The 6,423-nt window shown below is 46.5% G+C and overlaps 1 long non-coding RNA gene across 1 annotated transcript in view; it reads left to right on the top strand.

Annotated features, from left to right (window-relative positions):
* The first annotated feature begins 1,746 nt into the window (after positions 1–1,746).
* LOC123731957 (uncharacterized) overlaps positions 1,747–6,423 on the top strand; it is an 86,274-nt gene continuing 81,597 nt past the window's right edge. Inside the window, exon 1 of the long non-coding RNA XR_006762940.1 lies at positions 1,747–2,023. This is a non-coding gene — a long non-coding RNA (uncharacterized lncRNA). The remainder of the gene's footprint in view (positions 2,024–6,423) is intronic.

The following is a 6,423-nucleotide window of genomic DNA, read 5'->3' as shown; positions in this document are numbered from 1 at the left end:
TTAATTTGCTCTGTTGTTTACAGGATGGTTTGTATCTTATAGAGCGTGGCTTTAAGGGAATAGTATGGTCATATGTGATTAAAACTTATGTGAAAAATTAACAGAGAAAATGTGTATTAACACACTACCTATTCATAGAAGTATTTATTCATCATCTACATATTCATATTAAGCTTCTACGTCTGTGTACAGGAACGTATTATTTGTAAGACGTAAGAGAAAATATATCAGTTATTGTTAAATTATTTTGACTTTCTTTCCAATACAAAAAGTGTTGTAACTATTGTTTCCAATCTGCGTTACCCACTCCAGTCAACAGATGACGATGTGCGTCTTTCAGGTGATGCTTCTTGCGTGACGTATAATCTAGTGGACGGGACGCTTCTTCAGGAACAACAACACCGCTATTCTTTCAACCGCCTCGGTAGCTTGCTAGCTGACATAAAACTGAAAGATTGACGCTTTAGACCACGGTTATGTACATTAGCTAATCTCAGTGTTTTAAACACAGTTCTGTTGACGTATCTAGTGGTTAACTTAAACCTAATTTGCTTGTTCAATTTGCAAACTTGTTAAAGATTGATACTGAGCCAAGCACTAGTCTAGTCGCTAATGCCAATTAGCTAGCTAGCTAACATCCCTGACCATGAGCTCACTAAACTACTCGCCCCTTGCTAAAGAAGAGGATGTCTGCTGGACGGAGAAAGAAGCTCTGGCGCTGAACATTGTCGTGAAAGAAGAAGAGGAGGGTGTTACAATGAAAGGAGAGAGAGAAGCTTTCATAATTAAAAAGGAGGAAGAGGGGGCTGTTATACTGAAAGAAGAGGAAGAACATTTTGGAGTGGAAGAGGGGATAGAGGCTGTAACAGTGAAAGAGGAGGTAGAAGCTTTCAGAATGAAAAAGGAGGAAGAGGAGGCTGTCACATTGAAAGAAGAGGAGGAGAGATGTTACAGTGAAAGAACCTTCTGTAGTGAAAGAGGGAGAGGGGAGTAGAGGCTGCCAGAGTGGAAGAGGAGGATGTTTTTGGGGAAAAAGAGGAAGGACCTTTTTAGAGAGGAAGACGATGCTATCTCAATAAAGGTGAAGGAGGAAGACGTTTTGGGAGTGAAAGAGGAGGAGACAGAAGATCAGATTAACACCAGTGAGTACTGTCTTAAAAACAGGGACACAAACTATGCAGTTGTTGAACTAATGTGGGGTTTTAAGGAGCATTCTACTGAAGTTCTACACTTGAATATGTTGTAAAAGTACTGTAGGAATTGTTAAAGGGGTAATCTGCCATTGGTACATATATTGTGGGGTATTTTATATTAGGTTTATTGAATTCTCCATGCGGTCTATATTAAAGTGCACCTCATCTAATATAACCGGATTTTATAATTCAATATTGGTGCATAATTTGTACTTAAAATATCAAAGATAAAGGGAACGCAAACATCACCCAATTCGGGAACTACCCTTTTACATTTACAACACAAACAATATTTTTTAAATCATGATGAAAGTGGCAATTTTAGGCCATTTTTAGGCATATTCATGCCTCTTGTAAGACCATATGATTGCAATAGACGGTCATAAGTTTACCATTTGTTTGATGTTCTCATTCACACAGGAGAGAGACATGACTATTATGGATCCTCTGGGGAGCCTCAACAACATGCTGACGAGGAAGAGAAGAGTCTCTCCAGATCAGAACACCAGATGGTACAGCTTGGTCTGGTCTACCATACAGCTTGCTCTGTCTGGGTCTGGCTAGGCTGGGTTTCTGTTAAGCACTTCGTGACAACTGTGACATCAGCATCTATAAATGACATGTCTCTGCTCCTCTTTATGGTTACCAGGACAACGCTAGCCCGCCCCCTTCCACCCTCCCGAAGTCCCTGTGTCATGCCTCTCCCAGTAGCGCCTTACTGCTGGGTATGAAGAGGTTGTCTGTGCTGCTGGTGGACTGCAGGAAAACAACGGGGCTGAGTGGAACTGTGAGAGGAGAAGAGAAGAAAGGATCAGATTTTACTTATCAAAGTAAGTGCTGTAGTTTAGTTTGAACAAATACAATAGATCTGTCCACTGGTATCTGTTACCAGGATAATCAGCAGAGTTCTGTTAATTCTGGGATCGAACCTGGGTCTGTAGTGACACCTTAAACACTGCAATGCAGTGCCTTAGATCTCTGTGCCGCTCGGGTGGCAGCTCCTTTGTTTGGCTGACGTTGAGGGACAGGTTGTTTCACCTGGCACCACGCTTGTTGTCCTCAGGGATTCTCCACGGCATCTGAGTCATTATGCTCGAAGTGGGAGAAAATGTATTTTAGCTCATCCGGTAGGGTGGCGTTGGTTTCTGCTGACGGGACTAGTTTTATTTTTTTGTATTCTGTGACCGTTAGAAGCCCCTGACACATGTCCGACTCACTCAAATAAGTCTTCAACATTTCTATGACTACTAGCACATGGTCAGACTGACTACTACCACATGGACAGACTGACTAGTACCACATGGACAGACTGACTAGTACCACATGGACAGACTGACTACCACCACATGGACAGACTGACTACCACCACATGGACAGACTGACTACCACCACATGGACAGACTGACTACCACCACATGGACAGACTGACTACCACCACATGGACAGACTGACTACCACCACATGGACAGACTGACTACCACCACATGGACAGACTGACTACCACCACATGGACAGACTGACTACCACCACATGGACAGACTGACTACCACCACATGGACAGACTGACTACCACCACATGGACAGACTGACTAGTACCACATGGACAGACTGACAGACTGACTAGTACCACATGGACAGACTGACAACTATCACATGGACAGACAGACAACTATCACATGGACAGACAGACAACTATCACATGGACAGACAGACAACTATCACATGGACAGACTGACTACTACCACATGGACAGACTGACTACTACCACATGGACAGACTGACTAGTACCACATGGACAGACTGACAGACTGACTAGTACCACATGGACAGACAGACAACTATCACATGGACAGACAGACAACTATCACATGGACAGACAGACAACTATCACATGGACAGACAGACTACTACCACATGGACAGACAGACTACTACCACATGGTCAGACTGACTAGTACCACATGGTCAGACTGACTAGTACCACATGGTCAGACTGACTAGTACCACATGGACAGACAGACTAGTACCACATGGACAGACAGACTAGTACCACATGGACAGACTGACTAGTACCACATGGACAGACTGACTAGTACCACATGGACAGACTGACTAGTACCACATGGACAGACTGACTAGTACCACATGGACAGACTGACAGACTGACTAGTACCACATGGACAGACTGACTAGTACCACATGGACAGACTGACTAGTACCACATGGACAGACTGACTAGTACCACATGGACAGACTGACTAGTACCACATGGACAGACTGACAGACCGACTAGTACCACATGGACAGACTGACTAGTACCACATGGACAGACTGACTAGTACCACATGGTCAGACTGACTAGTACCACATGGACAGACTGACTACCACCACATGGACAGACTGACTACCACCACATGGACAGACTGACTACCACCACATGGACAGACTGACTACCACCACATGGACAGACTGACTACCACCACATGGACAGACTGACTACCACCACATGGACAGACTGACTACCACCACATGGACAGACTGACTACCACCACATGGACAGACTGACTAGTACCACATGGACAGACTGACTAGTACCACATGGACAGACTGACTAGTACCACATGGACAGACTGACTACCACCACATGGACAGACTGACTACCACCACATCGACAGACTGACTACCACCACATGGACAGACTGACTACCACCACATGGACAGACTGACTACTACCACATGGTCAGACTGACTACTACCACATGGTCAGACTGACTACTACCACATGGTCAGACTGACTACTACCACATGGTCAGACTGACTACTACCACATGGTCAGACTGACTACTACCACATGGTCAGACTGACTAGTACCACATGGTCAGACTGACTAGTACCACATGGACAGACTGACTAGTACCACATGGACAGACTGACTACCACCACATGGACAGACTGACTACCACCACATGGACAGACTGAATACCACCACATGGACAGACAGACTACTACCACATGGACAGACTGACTACTACCACATGGACAGACTGACTAGTACCACATGGACAGACTGACTAGTACCACATGGACAGACTGACAGACTGACTAGTACCACATGGACAGACTGACTAGTACCACATGGACAGACTGACTACCACCACATGGACAGACTGACTACCACCACATGGACAGACTGACTACCACCACATGGACAGACTGACTACCACCACATGGACAGACTGACTACCACCACATGGACAGACTGACTACCACCACATGGACAGACTGACTAGCACCACATGGACAGACTGACTAGTACCACATGGACAGACTGACTAGTACCACATGGACAGACTGACTAGTACCACATGGACAGACTGACTACCACCACATGGACAGACTGACTACCACCACATGGACAGACTGACTACCACCACATGGACAGACTGACTACCACCACATGGACAGACTGACTAGTACCACATGGACAGACTGACTAGTACCACATGGACAGACTGACTAGTACCACATGGACAGACTGACTAGTACCACATGGACAGACTGACTAGTACCACATGGACAGACTGACTAGTACCACATGGTCAGACTGACTAGTACCACATGGTCAGACTGACTAGTACCACATGGACAGACTGACTAGTACCACATGGACAGACTGACTAGTACCACATGGACAGACTGACTAGTACCACATGGACAGACTGACTACCACCACATGGACAGACTGACTACCACCACATGGACAGACTGACTACCACCACATGGACAGACTGACTACCACCACATGGACAGACTGACTACTACCACATGGTCAGACTGACTACTACCACTGGTCAGACTGACTACTACCACATGGTCAGACTGACTACTACCACATGGTCAGACTGACTACTACCACAGGTCAGACTGACTAGTACCACATGGTCAGACTGACTAGTACCACATGGACAGACCGACTAGTACCATGGACAGACTGACTAGTACCACATGGACAGACTGACTACCACCACATGGACAGACTGACTACCACCACATGGACAGACTGACTACCACCACATGGACAGACTGACTACCACCACATGGACAGACTGACTACCACCACATGGACAGACTGACTACCACCACATGGACAGACTGACAGACTGACTAGTACCACATGGACAGACTGACTACCACCACATGGACAGACTGACTACCACCACATGGACAGACTGACTAGTACCACATGGACAGACTGACTAGTACCACATGGACAGACTGACTAGTACCACATGGACAGACAGACTAGTACCACATGGACAGACAGACTAGTACCACATGGACAGACTGACTAGTACCACATGGACAGACTGACTAGTACCACATGGACAGACTGACTAGTACCACATGGACAGACTGACTAGTACCACATGGACAGACTGACAGACTGACTAGTACCACATGGACAGACTGACTAGTACCACATGGACAGACTGACTACCACCACATGGACAGACTGACTACCACCACATGGACAGACTGACTACCACCACATGGACAGACTGACTACCACCACATGGACAGACTGACTACCACCACATGGACAGACTGACTACCACCACATGGACAGACTGACTACCACCACATGGACAGACTGACTACCACCACATGGACAGACTGACTACCACCACATGGACAGACTGACTACCACCACATGGACAGACTGACTACCACCACATGGACAGACTGACTAGTACCACATGGACAGACTGACTAGTACCACATGGACAGACTGACTACCACCACATGGACAGACTGACTACCACCACATGGACAGACTGACTACCACCACATGGACAGACTGACTACCACCACATGGACAGACTGACTACCACCACATGGACAGACTGACTACCACCACATGGACAGACTGACTACCACCACATGGACAGACTGACTACCACCACATGGACAGACTGACTACCACCACATGGACAGACTGACTAGTACCACATGGACAGACTGACTAGTACCACATGGACAGACTGACTACCACCACATGGACAGACTGACTACCACCACATGGACAGACTGACTACTACCACATGGTCAGACTGACTACTACCACATGGTCAGACTGACTACTACCACATGGTCAGACTGACTACTACCACATGGTCAGACTGACTACTACCACATGGTCAGACTGACTAGTACCACATGGTCAGACTGAC

Source organism: Salmo salar, unplaced genomic scaffold (genome assembly GCF_905237065.1).
Source record: "Salmo salar unplaced genomic scaffold, Ssal_v3.1, whole genome shotgun sequence".
Lineage (NCBI taxonomy): Eukaryota > Metazoa > Chordata > Actinopteri > Salmoniformes > Salmonidae > Salmo > Salmo salar.
The sequence above is the reverse complement of the archived record's forward strand: the minus strand, read 5'-3'. Positions and strand labels throughout refer to the sequence as shown.